Source organism: Lathyrus oleraceus, chromosome 5 (assembly GCF_024323335.1).
Source record: "Lathyrus oleraceus cultivar Zhongwan6 chromosome 5, CAAS_Psat_ZW6_1.0, whole genome shotgun sequence".
Lineage (NCBI taxonomy): Eukaryota > Viridiplantae > Streptophyta > Magnoliopsida > Fabales > Fabaceae > Lathyrus > Lathyrus oleraceus.
Genome location: NC_066583.1, coordinates 357,950,960 through 357,969,710, shown reverse-complemented (window position 1 = coordinate 357,969,710; position 18,751 = coordinate 357,950,960). Strand labels below are relative to the sequence as shown.

The window sequence follows — 18,751 nt, the reverse complement described above, 5'->3', positions numbered from 1 at the left end:
TACAAAAGGAAGGTATTAGCACCCTTTGTATCCATGGTTATCCATGGGCTCTTAATTGCTTGGATCACTTATATTTTTGTCTGAAAAGTGTTGGTGAATTGTTTAAAAATGTTTCGAAAAGAGAGTTTAACTTTGTAATGATTCTCGTATGAATGTATACAAAGTATTTATCTCGTTTGATTTTGAAAAATAGTTTAGAAAAATATAACTTGGTAATGATTCTAGTATGAATGTATACCAAGTGGTGATTTTCTAGGACTTGCAAAGTGTGAGGGGTGGAAAATGTTTTAGGTTATGATCCGGTAATTGAGAGTTATACCTTCCTAAGGTCATTATGGGCATTTCCTATCCTTATGAGGGTAAAACTGTCCTTACTATTGAGAAGTAAGTAGTTTTATCCTTTGGATGTAAAAGGGTCATTGTAGGGTCATCGATAGGTCGTTGAAGGCAACAGTTGTAAGGATACCTTAGCATTCGAAGGGACGATCATCATTTAACCGTAGGCTACACCGAAGGGTCATCGAGGGACAAAATCGTATTTTCGAAGGCAACATCCGAGGGACCATGATTTATTTTATGATGATTTAACCGAAGGGTCTTTGCTAAGTGTATCCCTACATTCGCGGGACACGACCGTTATACCGTAATACCGTAGGGCAGCAAAGAGAGGTCCAAGATCACATATTTAAAGGCCGTATTTTACAATCAATTAGGCAACTAGGATGAATCTCCACATTAAAATCAATACATTAAAATCAGCTAAGTAATTGAGGGTGGATCTCCACATTAAAACTAATATATTAAAATTAATTAGGTAATTTAGGGTGAAACTCCACAAAGGGCATCCCACAAATAAAGTGGAATACCTATCTAGCTAGCTTTCCCGACGATGTGTGAACCCTTGCAAAACTCAGCAAACATGTCAGAATACCAAATCATGGTGCAATCGAGAATTACACCACAAAAGAAACCAGAACAGCAGTAGGGTCAGATAAACAATGCATGGCTATGATAAAAACATGACAGGGGGGCAAAAGTCAGAACAGAAAAGTCGGCTGCTGTCGCGTTCGCTCCTGCTTCGCCTAGCGAAGTCTTAGCGAACACTCGTTGCATGCTCGCTTAGCGATGTGCTAGCGAGCGGCTGCGGATTCCGGTTTTAATAATGATATAATGGCAGCAAGCTTCACACCTTATAGCATTCATTACAGAGATTATGTGGTTAGACATTCAGAGGTTCATGCATACTTAAATTCATATGGAAAACTTAAGATAGTTTCATAAATTCAATCATGATACCATGTGCAAATTAAGAACATAAGGTAGTAATAGCAATGCCAACCTGTTTGTAATCGAATTGTAACCTTGAATTGGCCGATCGGATCGAATTGAGCGGAAGTGACCTTGCTGCCGCCGGCTTTTCCTTCAGGGTTTGTCTCTAGTGAGTATCAGGGTTTGCTTGCCAGGGCTCTCCTTTCTCCCTTTTCGTTCTCCCTTTTTCTGACTGGAGTTGTGGTATTTATAATGCCTTTTTTTCATGACCTAATGGGCTCAGAGTGAAGCCCAGAATTTTCTGTTATCTGTCAGCTTCGCTAGGCGAGCGTGTAGCGAACGTTCGCTAGGCGAGCGTGCAGCGAACGTTCGCTAGGCGAAGGATTTGCTCGCCTAGCGAGCAGGCCAGTTTGGGCCATTTTCTGGATTGGGCCACTCGTGAGCTGGGCCTTTGTTCCTTTAAGATCAGTGTCATAAAAATGAGTCGGAGTGCCCTGAAAAATGTCTTGAAATATTAATGGGCAAATTTTGGGGTATGACAGCTGCCCCTGTTCAATATTCTTGAACCGAGAGAGTCAGAATGGTATGTACGCCATTCGTGGTCTGGAGGTGGAAGATTATTGAACACTTAGGATGCCCCAAAATTTGCACTTGTCAATTAGTTAGTCTTGATGGAGATGGGTTTAAAGATGCCATCTAGGAAGTTTGATGATGAGAGCTTCAGAGTACATCGTATGTTAGAAGATATCTGAAGTTATGGGTATCACTGGGTCATACGCTAGACCGTATAGTGAGTCATTCATTAGGCCGTCGACTTCACTAGGGAGTTAGAATGGGTCATACGCCGCTGGGGATAACAGATCAGAATGGATCATACGCTAGATCGTATCTGAGTTGCAGAATGGGCCGTCTGTTAGGCTGTATCTGACGAAAAGTAGTCGTACGCTAGACTACACCTCGGGATGTACCGTACGCTAGGTAGTATCTGAGGAATGAAGATCCGAATGGGTCGTACGCGAGACCGTATTGTTGGAGGAGTAATATGTTGTGCCGAATCAAAACGAGATAAGAATCCGAATGAGTCATACACTGCTGGGGATAAAGGATCAGAATGGATCGTACGCTAGATCGTATCTGAGTTGCGGAACGAGCCGTCCGTTAGGCTGTATCGTTACTGGGGGTGAAGGATCAGAATGGATCGTATGCTAGATCGTATCTGAGTTGTAGACTGAGCCGTCCGTTAGGCTGTACCTGATGATGAAGGGGGTAGTCATACGCCAGACTACACTTCAGAATGTACCGTACGCTAGGTAGCATTTGAGGCCTTGAAGGTCCAAATGGGTCGTATGTTAGACCGTATTGGAGTTGTTGACGGTCGGAATGGATCGTACGTTAGATCGCATCTGAGTTGAAAGAGTCATATGTTGAGCTGAATCAGAATGAACCGTACGCTAGGCTATATCTGATAGTATTTGTATATGTTGTATTTGCAATAAATGTCTGGGATGGGCTTATAGATGCCATCGTTAGGAGGATGTCAGAATGAATGTTGACATGGAGTATATCTGAAAGATGTAGTTGAATCCTGAACGTAATTGATGAGGATGTCCGTCTGAATGGACCTTTGTTTTGACTGTATCAGAGGAATAATTAACCTGAAAAATAAAGTTAGCTTCATGCCATGTCATGATGCATAAGATGTTTTATGCTTTCGAAAATAACTGCGAACGATGTATGCATGCGTATGCTGTGAAATGATGTAATGAATGAATTATGCATCTGAAAAGTTCTTCTAGAGGACTCTACTGGGGAAAACAAATCTCAATCTTCTGGTTGGGAGATACTGGTATCAATGACCCTTTCTTAGCCGGGGATGCTTGATTTCTGTCTGATGGTAGAAATGTTCAACAGAAGCCTGGCTGGGGGATAGGATTAGCAACGGATTCATTGGAAAGCATGATTAGACCTTCTCCTCGATCCTGAAGTCTAGTAGTAATCGCTATTTCTATTTTACGCACGCATTTTTGGTAAACATCGATCATATCCAAATGCATATATTAATTCGAATTAAATCAATGGACGCTTATGCAAACAAAACAGAGAAAGTAAAACAAAAGCATTTTTTTTTTGAAACTAAAATTATATTGATTTCGAAAGAGGGCCTATAAACAGGCAATTTGTGTACAAGGAGACAGAAATCCTAGTAAGAGGAAATTGTCAAGAAAACAAAGAGAAAGCTATGCCGAAAACGTCCTATTGACTTTAATTCCCCTACTGCCATTATGTCTTCAAGACTCTCATCTCCTGCTGTCGGATAGAAGTGATTAGCTTGTTCAGTCCTTTGAACTTGGATGAAGCTGTCTGAGAACGGGACATAGTCATACGCTTTGATCCCTAATTTTTGCCTGGACCGCCTTTTCAGGTTTTCAATCCACCAGGATACCCTTTTTTGCCCAAGCCGCCTTTTCAGGTTTTCGACTTGCCGGGTGCACATTTTTTTACGTTTATCCCTAATTTTTGCCCGAACCTTTTTGGTTTGCCGGGATGCCCTTACTGTTGCCTCAAAGGTCGGGGCGGATCATCTGTGACCGTCCTCTCCTTCATCCAATTGGCGTTCAGCGGTGCAGCCGGTCGCAGCATCAGCGAATCAGAAAAGTCCGGAACACCCGCTTTCTTGCACAGCAGGTAAATCACCGTCGCATGGCCTAAGGATTTCTTAGGCGACTGAGCGATGTCATCCATATCAGCAGCTATGATCTGTCCAATATTCACTTGTTTCTGATGCAGGATCTGATGGAGCAGTAGGGCACGTTCTGATATCAATTCTGACCCGCTTCGATTAGTACTCAGATTATGATGAATGAAATAGGCCAATGCCTTCGGAATCGGAGCGAGATCAACCATCATAATCTTCGCCGGAGAAATTTTTGAAGTGGGTGCCCAATCGTGACCTGGCCTAATCAGTGAGTTCTTCATATCAGTGTAAGGCCAGTAGTTCTTGTCTGATCGTTTCATTTCGGCAAACAGGCAAATGGACTCATAAAATTTGCATTTCAGCACACTGTTAATCGTTTTCCCATCATATTTGACCACTTTGCCCCTTACCCATGAAACGAACGATGCATTCCCTGTGGGGTCTTCCTCATCAGATGTTACCCGTAGTGCATTGGCATAGAACTCCCAGATCAGATCCAGTGAAACCGGTTGGATTTTGTCATTGAAGTATATCAGCTTCTGCTTTTTCAGAATATTAGTGACCTCTGGATACGTGTCATTCTGATACATCCAATGTTTTTCTTCGACCATGTTGCGATTCTTGATTTGCTCATATCGATCTTCATGGTAGGTGGTACGGAATGTGTTGATCTCGTTTGGTGATTGAGACATGATATTAATCTGTGGACTGAAGGAAAAAGAAGAAAACAGAGAAAAATCACAGTAATACGCAAAAAATACGTAATGAAAAAGTGAGAAAATGAAGTCCGTACGGACAAAAACTATATATGCAGCACCATAAAACTGATACGCGTATGATACGCTGCCAATACGCGTATCAGGCTCCCTTACGCGTACCGTACGCGTATCACTCTGCCCTACGCGTATCATACGCTGCTGAAACAAGTGTAAAACATGATCTGCGTAACAGATCACGTATCATAAGGTAATACGCGTATGGCCTGGTCCCTTACGCGTATCATACGCGTATGCTTCGTCTATACGCGTATCATACGCGTTTCACCAGAGACGTGCATTTTTGGTGTCCAATACGCGTATCATAAGACCCATACGCGTATTGGCAGTTTCATTTTCAAAAAAAAATTTCTTTTTGTTTTCATTTCTTTGATTTTTTAAAAAAAACTGACTCGGCAAAAATAAAATGACACTAACAATCAAACCTCCCTTGGGTTGCCTCCCAAGCAGCGCTTCGTTTAACGTCGCATGGCTCGACGGGACACCTCATACTCAGATGAGTTTAACAGTTTCAATCGGTCCCCCTTCACCGGGATTGTATGGTTTCAACCTCTGACCATTGACTTTGAAGGTGTCGCCATTCTTCTCATTTTTAAGCTCTATTGCTCCATAAGGAAGTACTTTGTTAATGACGAATGGTCCTGACCATCTTGACCTCAATTTCCCTTGGAACAGCTTCAACCTGGAATTAAATAGCAGTACAAGTTGTCCCTCCCGAAATTCCCTCTTTTGTATCTTTTGATCATGCCATTTTTTTGTTTGTTCTTTGTAAATTTTGGCATTTTCATAAGCTTGATTCCTGAATTCTTCCAACTCATGAAGTTGAAGAATTCGGGATTCACCAGCTTTAAAAAGATCACAGTTTAGGAATTTGGAGGCCCAGAAAGCTCTGTGCTCGAGTTCGAGTGGTAAATGACAAGCCTTACCGTAAACTAATTGATAGGGGGACATACCTATTGGTGTTTTAAATGCAGTCCTGTATGCCCATAATGCATCATCCAGCTTTACTGACCAATCTTTCCGAGAAGCACTTACCGTCTTTTCTAAGATTTGCTTTATTTGACGGTTGGATACTTCCACTTGCCCACTCGTCTGGGGGTGATATGGTGTGGCTATCTTATGTTTGACATTATACTTCTTCAACAGATTCTCCAAGAGTTTATTTATAAAATGCGTACCTTGGTCACTAATTAAAGCCCGTGGTACCCCAAACCTAGAGAAGATGTTATGCCTCAAGAACTTCACCACCACTTTAGCATCATTTGTTGGTAATGCCACAGCTTCTACCCACTTTGACACATAATCGACCGCAACCAATATGTAATTCTTACCAGATGATGGCGGAAAGGGTCCCATAAAATCAATTCCCCAAACATCAAACAGCTCCACTTCTAGCATGGAGTTTTGCGGCATCTGATTCCGTTTTGTAATGTTACCCATTCGTTGGCACCTGTCACATTCTCGGACTATAGAATTTGCATCCTTGAATAGTGACGGCCAATACAAACCTGATTGGAGGACTTTTGCTGCAGTTCTATCTCCACTGAAATGTCCACCATACTATGAATTATGACAAGCTTTCAGAATATCGGCTTGCTCTCTTTCTGGAACACATCTTCTGATCAAACCATCCACTCCCTTTTTGTAGAGAAATGGATCATCCCATAGGTATAACCTGCAATCATAAAGAAACTTTTTCTTTTGGTGAGAATTAAAGTCATCAGGTATAACCCCACCTACCACATAGTTCGCATAGTCAGCAAACCATGGTATCTCCTGAACAACAAGTATTTTCTCATCAACGAATGTGTCCTGAATAGGATGATCCTCCTCAGTTTCTTTGATTGGGGACATGCGAGATAAGTGATCCGCGACCATGTTCTCGCACCCCTTTTTGTCTTTGATTTCCAAATCAAACTCCTGAAGGAGGAGGATCCATCTCAAAAGTCTCGGCTTTGATTCCTGCTTAGCAAACAAATACTTTAAAGCAGCATGATCAGTATACACAATGACTTTTGAACCAAGCAAATATGATCTAAATTTGTCAAAAGCATAAACCACGGCCAACAACTCCTTTTCGGTAGTTGCATAATTCATTTGGGCCGGGTTAAGGACATGACTAGCATAATAAATCACATGCAATAATTTGTCCTTTCTCTGTCCTAGGACAGCCCCCACAGCAAGGTCACTTGCATCACACATTATTTCGAAAGGCAAGGACCAATCGGGGGCGATTACAACAGGTGCACTGATCAACTTACTCTTTAAAGTTTCGAAAGCTACCATGCAGTTTTTATCAAAATTAAATTGCTTGTCTTTGACTAGCAAATCAGTCAACGGTTTTGCGACTTTTGAGAAGTCTCTGATAAACCTGCGATAAAAACCTGCATGACCCAAAAAACTCCTTATCCCTTTTTCATTCACAGGAGGTGGGAGGTTAGCTATCACCTCCACTTTGGCTTTATCCACTTCAATTCCTTTGTGGGAAATTTTGTGTCCTAGCACAATTCCTTCCTGCACCATGAAATGACATTTCTCCCAATTGAGAATAAGGTTAGTTTCCTGACATCTTTGCAAAACAAGAGACAAGTTAGCTAAACAATTATCAAAAGAAGAACCAAACACAGAGAAATCATCCATAAACACCTCCATATACTTCTCAAGCATGTCGGAGAATATAGATGTCATACATCTCTGAAAAGTAGCTGGGGCATTGCACAGCCCAAATGGCATCCGTCTGTAAGCGAAAATACCATAAGGACATGTAAATGCAGTTTTTTCCTGATCTTCCGGGGCTACAGCAATTTGGTTGTATCCCGAATATCCATCCAGAAAGCAATAATACTCATGACCTGCAAGTCTTTCTAACATTTGATCAATAAACGGGAGAGGAAAATGGTCCTTTCTTGTTGCAGTGTTCAGTCTTCTGTAATCGATGCATACTCGCCACCCTGTCACTGTGCGAGTTGGGATCAGTTCATTCTTTTCATTTAAAATTACTGTGGTTCCTCCTTTCTTGGGTACCACATGCACTGGACTCACCCACGAGCTGTCAGAAATGGGGTAAATCATTCCCGAATCTAACAACTTCACAACCTCTTTCCTTACCACTTCTTTCATTGTTGGGTTTAACCTCCTCTGTGGTTGCACTACCGGTTTCTGATTATCCTCCATCAGTATCTTATGCATGCATACTGTGGGGCTAATACCTTTTAAATCCTCAATAGTCCACCCAATAGCACTCTTATGCTTCTTTAGTACCTGTATTAACTTTTCCTCATCTATGGCATTTAGCTCAGAACTGATAATAGCAGGATAATTTGTTCCAGATCCTAGAAAGACATATTTAAGATTTACAGGCAATTGTTTTAATTCAAAATTTATACCTGGTTTACTTACCTTTTCATTTTCTAATTCTGGTGAAGATCTCAGATCCTCCCACCGACGTGGTTTGGATTTCATCCAAAGAGGTTGTGTATCCAGCATGGCAAGCACTTCTTTTTCTTTTTCATCATCATTCTCTTCAATCTCTCTGACCGACAGACTAAGAACTCTTTCCAATGGTAATTCAGGAAACTTTCTTTGCATTGTGCTAGTTACCATTTGATCAATTACTTCAACAGAGTGGTTTGTACACATCTCCTCTTTATGTTTCATAGTTTCCCGGACATCAATTCTGAGTTCTTCATCATATACCTTTAGGGTCAAGGTACCTCCCTCAATGTCTATCATGCATCTACCTGTTTCTAAGAAAGGTCTTCCCAGAATCAGAGGTATCTCTTCATCTTCTGGCATTTCCAAAATTACAAAATCAACAGGAAAAACAAATTTATCAACTTTGACCAGAACATCCTCAACTACCCCAAAAGGTCTCTTCACTGAGTGGTCAGCAAATTGAAGTGTCATTCTGGTATCCTGAACATTTCCAATTCCCAGCTTCCTGTAAATAGACAGAGGCATAAGGCTAACACTAGCCCCCAAATCAATCAGCGCCCTTTTAAAAGACCTATCTCCAATGGTACACGGGATGGTCACAGAACCTCTATCTGGCTTCTTTACTGGAATCTTCATACCCTACAAAATAGCACTACAAGTTTCAGTTAATATAACAGGGTCAGTGTTAGTGGTGCGCTTCTTGGAGATGATGTCTTTCATGAACTTCGCATAGATAGGCATCTGCTCGAGTGCCTCAGAGAATGGAATATTGATTTCTAGTTTCCTGAACAACTCCATGAATTTCTGAAAATTTTTCTCATCTTGCTTCTTCTTTTTGTTTCTTTGTGGGAATGGAAGCTTAATGATGGGTTTTGGTTCAGGTAGCTTTTCTTGCACCACCGGCAGTGTCACACTTTCTTCCTCAGTTGGTGTCTTGTTTTCTAAGATTTCCAGGTCCACTTCAAGCAATTGATCTTCTTCTTCATCCTTCTTCTTAAGATCTTCAACAGATTTCCCGCTTCTTGTTGTTACCGCACTCACATTATTGTGCTCCCTCGGATTTGTCACTGTTGCACTAGGTAATGCGCCTGGTGTTTGGGAGTTTGTTATCTGTTGTGCTATCTGACCCAATTGAATCTCCAGATTTTTAATGGATGCATTGGTGCTCTTTTGATTATTTCTGGTTTCTTCCTGAAATTGCATACTCTGGGTAGCCATCTTCTCTATAGCAATCTCCCAATCAGCTTTCTTTGGAACTTGTTGCTGATAAGGTTGCTGTTGGTACGGTGGTTGTTGTTGTGGAGGTCCTTGGTTCTGAATATTACCCTGCTGATCTTTCCAAGAGAAATTAGGATGATTTTTCCACCCCGGATTATAAGTATTGGAGTAGGGATTATTCTGCCTCAAGTAATTTATAGCTTGCACTTGTTCTGCGGTTGCAACACAATGTATGGTAAAGTGTGGTCCACTACAAATCTCACAAATCATGGTCGGAACCGGTTGCACTTGAGCAACAGTCTGGGTACCTAAATTCATAGCTTTCAATCTTCTTTCAACCTCAGCAGCAACCTGGTCTTCCATTTTCACCACCTGATTTGCTAATTTCAAGTCAATTTTTCCCTCTGGCTGATTCACAGTACGGTCATATAATTCCAAATGCTCATTTGCTGCAATAGCTTCGATGATCTTTTTGATACCGGTTGCTGTTGAAAAATTAGATGAGCCACCAGCAGTTGTATCAATGAGTTGCTTAGTTTTCATTTTCAGCCCGTTTACAAAATTCTGCATTTGTTCAGTTTCATCCAGATTATGTGTAGGACATGCAACTAAACATCTCTTGAATCTTTTGTATGCATCTCCAAGTGTCTCTCCGTCTTTCTGTTTAAAATTCACAATGTCATACCTCTTACGGATATACACAGAAGCAGGAAAATACTCATTCAAGAATGTTGTTTCCATTTGTTGCCAAGTAGTAATGCTTCCTGCGGGTAGTGAATAGAACCATTCCTCAGCGTCCTCAGATAATGTGAAAGGGAACATGACCAATCTCTTTGCCTCTTCAGAATGCCCATCAATTTTCAATGATGTAGTCATAGTCAGAAACCTCTGCAGATGCTTGTTTGCATCCTCATTGATCTTTCCTGCAAAAGGTTTGCTTTCTAACTGGCGGATAGTTGAGGGATGTAATTGGAAGTGAGCAACATTAACAGGTTGGTTAACAATGGTCAACCGCACTGCTGGGTTATTCTGTCTGCCATAATCACCTAAAAGTCTTTCCGCTTGAGGTGGGTCTGCAGCCATGTTTTCAGTATCTAGATGTGAATCTGTGTCTGACTCAGATTTTTCGGAGTGAACAGAAACTGGTGTGACAGGTGTGACCGGTTCTTCGGTGTCAGAGTTGGCCAGTTTCTTTCTTCTAGCTTCTCTGAGCTTTTTGCGCAATGTTCTCTCTGGTTCTGCGTCAAAATGAAAATCAGCTGAGGCCTTACCTCGCATACACAGATTAGACAGAAGTTAGTTATAATAATAATAAAAATACAATTAATAATAAATAAAATTTTAGATGCAGAGCAACAAAATTCTAATTGAAAATAAATTAATAAACTCTACTATCTTTGGCAGTCCCCGGCAACGGCGCCAAAAACTTGATGGGAAAATAGCAAGTGTACTATTTTTCTCACTGTAGTAATAAAAGGGAATTTCCCCGTTTGTCGATCTCAAGGACTGCTTGACAATACAGAGTTTATAGATTGTTTCAATTAGACAAAAGCCTTTGGTTTTTGTGTGGTGAGTAATTATCCTACCAATTTCAAATAAAGAAAACAAGTAAAAAGGTTGAACGAGATACAAATGAGAGAAGATTGCTAGGGTTCGGTGAATGAATCTTCCTGTAACAGATATAATTTATGAAGACTTAGACAATATCCTTGTCAAATTAATTCCGGTCCTCAAGGGTATCTATTCCTAAGTCCTTAGTAATAGACCTTTGATTATGTAACCTAATTACTATGTCCATAAACAATTAGGTTCATACTCAAGCATTCACATATCAAGAATTACCGGTCAGATAGAAAATCCCTAGTCCTAGGTTATTTTTACTATCCAAAGTTCTTATCCAGGTCAATGAATAATTGTTGTCCAGCTTACACTATTCATATTAATCATCATTCGTTGGTCCGACGAATAAAGCACAAAGAACGGCGATAAGAACAAATTAATGGAAAAGAAGAAATAAGCAACACTTTCATAAACATCAAATCTGTCACATTCAGAATCAGGGTCACCCCCCTAGCAATGGGGGGTTTAGCTACTCATAATAAAAGTAAAAACAAAGATTAATATTGTTGTTATTACAGAATTTCGTGAGGAATCAATCTTCAATAGTCGGAAAACTCTTGAACATATGAATCCTTGGATATTCGTTGAGTCTCCAGCTCTCAAAACGCGTCTTTTCTCTCCAAAAAATGTCCAACCCCCGGAAAATCGTGGTCTGGCCTCTTAATAGCTCTTCAGTTGGATTTTTCCTGATTTTGTGCTCCATACGCGTATTGAGCTGTCCCATACGCGTATTGGCTGGTCCCAAACGCGTACCACACGTAACACAGCCTCTGATACGCGTATTGCCCAGTCTGGTACGCGTATTGCCCAGACTGGTACGCGTATTGCCCAGACTGGTACGCGTATCACCAGAAGCTGGTCTTTTGGCTGAATTTTCCACCCTTCTGGTCATTTGCGTATGCTACGCGTACTGTGAAGGTCCATACGCGTATCATGTAAGGCCATACGCGTATGGACAGCAGGTTCTCCAAAAATTGGCTTTTTCTTCCGTTTTCTTGCTCGGGCTCGATTTGGCATCTTACATTTGATTTCCCGAGCTTCCAAACTAGCTTTTTACCTGCTAACATACCAAAAAGCGTAAAATATCCTCAAGAAACTCATAAGTAACAACACACTTAATATTGTAGAATTGAGCTTATATCTAACTAAAAATGCTTCAATTTACACAGTTTACCTGACTTATTTACGGTTAAATAGTGGACTGTCTAGCATAAATGGTGACTGATCACGGCCCTTCGTACGTGGGAATCCATTTGCCTCTAGGATCACCCTGTGGTAGAATGATACGCTTTATTACCAAATCGCCAATTCGATATACCTGTCTCTTGACTCTTTTGTTAAATGCCTGGGTCATGCGCTTCTGATATATCTGTCCATGACACACAGCCGCAAGTCTCTTCTCATCGATCAAGTTTATCTGGTCGAGTCGAGTCTGAATCCATTCATCTTCATCTAAGCCCGCCTCTTTTATGATTCTTAGAGAGGGAATCTGGACTTCCACTGGTAAAACGGCTTCCATTCCGTAGACTAAAGAGAAAGGAGTTGCTCCTGTCGAAGTGCGTACTGAAGTGCGATAACCGTGAAGAGCAAACGGTAACATCTCATGCCAGTCTTTGTACGTCACCGTCATCTTTTGTCTAATCTTCTTGATATTCTTATTAGCAGCCTCCACGGCACCGTTCATCTTTGGCCGGTACGGAGAAGAGTTATGGTGTTTTATTTTGAACTGCGTGCAGAGTTCAGTAATCATCTTGTTGTTCAAATTAGTACCATTGTCAGTAATAATTCTTTCAGGGATGCCATATCGACAAATGAGATTATTCTTGATGAATCGTGCCACCACATTCTTGGTGACAGAAGCGAATGAGGCGGCCTCTACCCACTTTGTAAAGTAATCAATAGCAACAAGGATGAAACGATGCCCGTTAGAAGCAGTAGGTTTAATCTCTCCAATCATATCAATGCCCCACATTGCAAAGGGCCAAGGTGCTGTCAACACGTTCAATGGAGCAGGAGGCACATGTACTTTATCCGCATATATCTGGCACTTGTGACAGGTTCTGGAGTGATGATGGCAATCAGCTTCCATGGTAGACCAATAATACCCTGATCTCAAAATCTTCTTGGCCATCGTATGCCCACTAGAATGAGTCCCAAAAATACCATCATGCATGTCTTCCATAATCTTTTCTGCTTCCTTTTTATCCACACAGCGAAGCAAAGTCGAATCATGATTACGTTTGTATAATAATCCATTACTCAAAAAGAATTTAGCGGAGAACTTCCTCAGAAATTTTCTGTCATTGATAGATGCCTCTTCAGGGTATTCCTGAGTTTCCAAATATCTTTTTACTTCGTGGAACCAAGGTTTCTCCTCTACTCCATCAGCGTTAAGTTCATAACAATACGCTGGTTCATCTAACCGTTCAATGGTGATCATGGGAGCTTCGCTGCCCCATCTGACTCTGAACATAGATGACATGGTAGCCAATGCGTCTGTCAACTGATTCTCTTCTCGTGGAACGTGTTCGAATGTAATCTCTTCGAAGTATGGGATTAATGTTAACACCCGCTCTCGATAAGGGATGAGATTCGGATGTTTAGTGTCCCATTCTCCTTTGATCTGACTGACTACTAGGGCCGAGTCTCCATACACCCTCAAAAACTTGATTCTCAGGTCTATAGCAGCCTTAAGTCCCAAAATACATGCTTCATACTCAGCCATATTGTTGGTGCAATCAAAGCATAGACTGGCAGTGAAGGGCGTATGGCAACCCCGGGGAGATATAATTACAACACCAACACCGTTGCCCAATGCATTAGAAGATCCATCGAAAACCATAGTCCATCGGGATCCAAGTTCGGGTCTTTCATCCGGTCCATGTTCTTCCTGATCAGTAACAAGCATGACATCTTCATCCGGGAACTCAAAATTCATAGATTGGTAATCATTCACCGCTTGATGAGCCAAATGATCAGCTAACACGCTTCCTTTGATTGCTTTCTGGGTAGTATACTGGATATCATACTCTGTTAAAATCATCTGCCATCTCGCTATTCTTCCGGAGAGGGCGGGCTTCTCAAATATGTATTTGATGGGATCCATCTTAGAAATCAACCAAGTGGTATGATTCAACATATACTGTCTTAGTCGGCGAGCAGCCCAGGCCAAAGCACAGCAAGTTCTCTCGAGCAGTGAGTATCTTGTTTCACAGTCGGTAAACTTTTTGCTAAGGTAGTATATGGCATGCTCTTTTCGACCAGACTCGTCATGTTGCCCCAACACACACCCCATTGAATTTTCTAACACGGTCAAATACATGATTAGAGGTCTTCCTTCAACTGGTGGTATCAGAATCGGAGGTTCCTGGAGATACTTCTTGATTTTGTCAAAAGCTTCTTGACATTCGTCATTCCATATCATCTCTTGATTCTTCCTCAGTAGTTTGAAGATGGGTTTGCAGGTAGCGGTCAAATGGGAGATAAACCGGGCAATGTAATTCAAACGTCCCAAGAAACCCCTGACTTCTTTATCTATACGTGGAACTGGCATTTCTTGAATAGCTCTCACCTTAGCCGGGTCAACCTCAATTCCTTTACCACTGACAATAAATCCCAAGAGTTTACCGGATCTTACTCCAAAGGTGCATTTGTTCGGGTTCAATCTCAGCTTGTATTTCTTCAACCTCTCAAACAATTTGTACAAATGATCGAGATGTTCTTCTTCAGTATTAGATCGGGCTATCATGTCATCCACATATACTTCGATTTCATGATGAATCATGTCATGGAACAAAACCACCATAGCACGCCGGTACGTTGCCCCGGCGTTCTTTAAACCGAATGGCATTACTTTGTAACAGAAAGTGCCCCATTGCGTCACAAACGTAGTTTTCTCCATGTCTTCAGGTTCCATCTTAATCTGGTTGTAACCCGAGAATCCATCCATGAAGGAGAATACTTTGTGTTGAGCGGTATTGTCTACCAGAACATCAATGTGCGGGAGTGGAAATTCATCTTTGGGACTCGCTTTATTCAGATCTCTGTAATCGACGCACATTCGCACCTTGCCATCCTTCTTCGGCACTGGTACCACATTAGCAACCCATTGAGGATAAGAAGTAACAGCCAGAAAACCTGCATCAAATTGTTTCATAACCTCGGCTTTGATTTTCTCAGACATTTCAGGACGCATGCGACGAACCTTTTGCTTAACAGGACGACAATCTTCCCTCGTTGGCAGCCGATGTACTACTATATCAGTATCCAATCCTGGCATGTCGTCATAAGACCAAGCAAAAATCTCTACATAGTCATGTAACATCTGAATCAACCTTCTTTTGACACTGTTTTCCAAGCCTGCTCCTATTTTGACTTCTTTCTTGTCTACTTCGGTACCCAGATTTACAATCTCAACTGACTCCTCGTGCGGCTGTATAGTCCTCTCTTCCTGCAGTAACAGTCTGGCAAGTTCTCCAGGTACTTCACAATCTTCCACACTTCCATCCTCGGCTTGGTAGATCGGATTTTCAAAGTCATAATGAACAGTAGTAGAACTATTATCAACAGGATCCAGAGTGGGTATGGATCTGCAATTCGTTACGTGAGTGTGTGTAAGAAAACATAGCTTGTTTGGAAGATGACAGAAAAGACAAAGAGCGCAATATTTGAATGCAAAAGGTCCATTGATTTATTGAATATGAATATGCTTATGAAAATGACAAAACCCTTAACAAATTAGCTATTGTGCCCCGGGCATAGACACAACGCTTGGAGAAGTTCAATTGTAAAAAAACAAAAATTTGCAACACCAAAATAGACAATAACAATTACTCCTGACTAAAGGAAATCGGGATAGTGTCTTCAGCCTTCCAATTATTGAGTCCGTCGCCAATTGTTGGGAAAATCCAGCTATCCAGGTCGCAATCACTGTCAGCGTCTTCTACAGCATTAATTTGACTCTTGGCTACCTTCTCAGAGCTAAACCCCAGGCCAAATTTGTCAGACTTGTACGGTACGTCGATCAGTTGACCCCAGCCAGTACAGCCACCATCTTCAACCACAGCTTGAGCGTCCTTCAGGGAAATCATAGCAGGAGGAGTCCGAATAACCTTGGGCACACCGGAATTTGGCTTAAGGACAGGATTGGTCGGAGGAACTACTTCAAATGACTGACAAGGAGTCTCAATGAATTCACCATCCATCTCGACGTATCTGAAGGCATGCACACTACTGACAATGTACTCTTCTTCTCCACACACGGTGACAATTTTGCCCTCTGTGGGATACCTCAGCTTTTGATGGAGAGACGAAGCTGCAGCACCTGACCCATGAATCCAAGGGCGTCCCAGTAAGCAGGAATAGGCAGGATGAATGTTCATTACATGGAAGGTAGTATTGAAGACTTGAGGTCCTATCTTGATAGGGAGGACTACTTCTCCATGGACAACACTCTTCGCACCATCGTAAGCACGTACCACAATGTCACTAGGTTTCAGTTCGATGCTTTTACAGTCCAGCTTATCCAGCACAGCTGTTGGCAGCACATTCAAGGAAGAGCCATTATCGATCAACACATGAGCCAAAGTGATTCCCCTACACTCAATGGAGATATGCAGGGCTTTATTGTGATTCTTTCCCGCTGGTGTCAGGTCAGCATCGGAAAAGCCTAGGCCATTGTCAACAGCCAAGTGAGCAACATAATTTTTGAACTGATCGACAGATGTTTCCTGAGGCACATGAGCAGTCTTCAAGAATTTTATCAATGCATTGGCATGAGATTCAGAAGATAACAGCAAGGATAACATCGAGATCTTAGACGGGGTATGCCCCAACTGTTCTACCACATCGAAATCACTCTTGCGGATGATTTTCAGCACTTCTTCCATTTCCTGTTTGGCAACATCTTCGGGAGTAACTTCGACCGATGTCTCTGACTGAGAAGGATTGACTGGTTCCTTTCCTCGAGTTTCAAGGACAGGAGGTGAGATTTCTGGAGAGAAGATCCTTCCACTTCGAGTAATTTTACTAGTCCCAATGATGCCATTAGGATTAGTAGAATTGTCAATTTGCTTTACGCCATGGACGTAAACATCACCGCCATAATTCCACGGAATAGCTTTGCTTGAGGAATACGGGATCGGGCCAGGTGCAGTAATGATTAGGGGAGCTACCCTGGGCTCAACAGTAATCTTCACAGGCGCCCTAGTAGCGGTAATCTTCACTGGAACTTTGGACCTAGCAATCACAGATATTTCTTCAATAGGGTTTTCCGCCTTAGGAATCTTTTCGAAGAGAACTGTACGATCATCCATCAGCCGTTGAATACCATTCTTCAATTCCCAACAATCATCTGGTTGGAATATACAGAGATTGCAATCTTCAGCACAACCTGGAAATAAACCAGCTTGCAATAAATTCCTCTTTATGATCGGGAGAGGAGATGTTAAGTCCGCCACATTGGAAACGTGATCGTCGTCATCCACGACATTAACCGTCTTGTCATGATTAGGCATAGGAGCAGTGATGACATTAGGGGTCTCCGGAGGCTCAAACTCAATTTCTCCAGCTTCGATCATATCCTGAATCTTATTCTTCAATGACCAGCAACCGTTTGTATCATGCCCGGGGCTATCGGAGTGATATGCACACCTGGCATTAGGGTTATAACGAGAAGAAGTAGTGTTGGGATTCGTAGGAGGATCTCTGAGGGTGATCAAATTTGCCTTTAGCATTCCCTGCAGTGCCTGTGCCAAGGTCATATTGATCCTGGTAAACTGCCTTCTTGGCCTGTCTTGTTTGGGCTGGAAGTTTTGAGATGGTGGTGCTGCAATCGTAACTGCTCTGATGTCATGGTCACGGTTTTTCTTGTTACGACCCTTTTGACCGTACACAGCATTTGATTCATTCCTCCCCTGATAGGACCTTTTGGTGCTTGCAGAGGCAACCGCCTGTATCTTTCCACTTCGGATGCCGCTTTCAACACGTTCACCTGTCAATATAAGTTCAGCGAAACCTGATGAAGAACTTCCCAGTAGATGGCTGTAGAATGGGCCGGTCAGTGTGCCCATGAACATATCCACCAATTCTCTGTCAGTCATAGGGGGTTTGACTCTGCCAGCCAAATCTCTCCACTTTTGAGCATATTCTTTAAAGCTTTCTTTAGATCCCATAGTCATATTCTGCAGCTGTAGCCGGGTAGGCGCTAGTTCAGAGTTATACTGGTACTGTTTATAGAAAGCTGTTGCTAAATCAGTCCAGGTGCGGATGTCAGAGCTCTCGAGCTGATAATACCATTCCAACTGTGTGCCAGACAGGCTCTCTTGGAAGAAATGGATCCATAGCTTCCTGTCAGTGGTATGCGGCTGAATCTTTCTCACATAAGCTCTCAGATGCATCTGAGGACAGGACGCACCATCGTACTTAGTGAAAGTGGGGATTTTGAATTTGTGAGGAATGGTCACATCGGAGACCAGACCCAAACTTTCGAAATCCAGACCGGGCGCCTTCTGACCCTCCATAGCTAGCATACATTCTTCCAGCAACTTGTATTTATCATCTCTTGGAGAGTACTGTTCATTTTCATAATCTTCATCGTCGTCCTCAGGGTTGAAGAGATCGACATTCTCCTCTTCTGAATCATTCTCTGTCTCCTCTTCTGGACCATTCGGGATCCCAAACTTGACTCCTGTGGCCTGTCCTTTACGCCTTCTTCCCGGGTTAATGAAACTCACAGCTT

General features: G+C 42.1%; 1 pseudogene; it reads right to left on the bottom strand.

Annotated features, from left to right (window-relative positions):
* Positions 1–3,819: 3,819 nt before the first annotated feature.
* Positions 3,820–18,751, bottom strand: part of LOC127080678 (uncharacterized) — a 34,151-nt pseudogene continuing 19,219 nt past the window's right edge.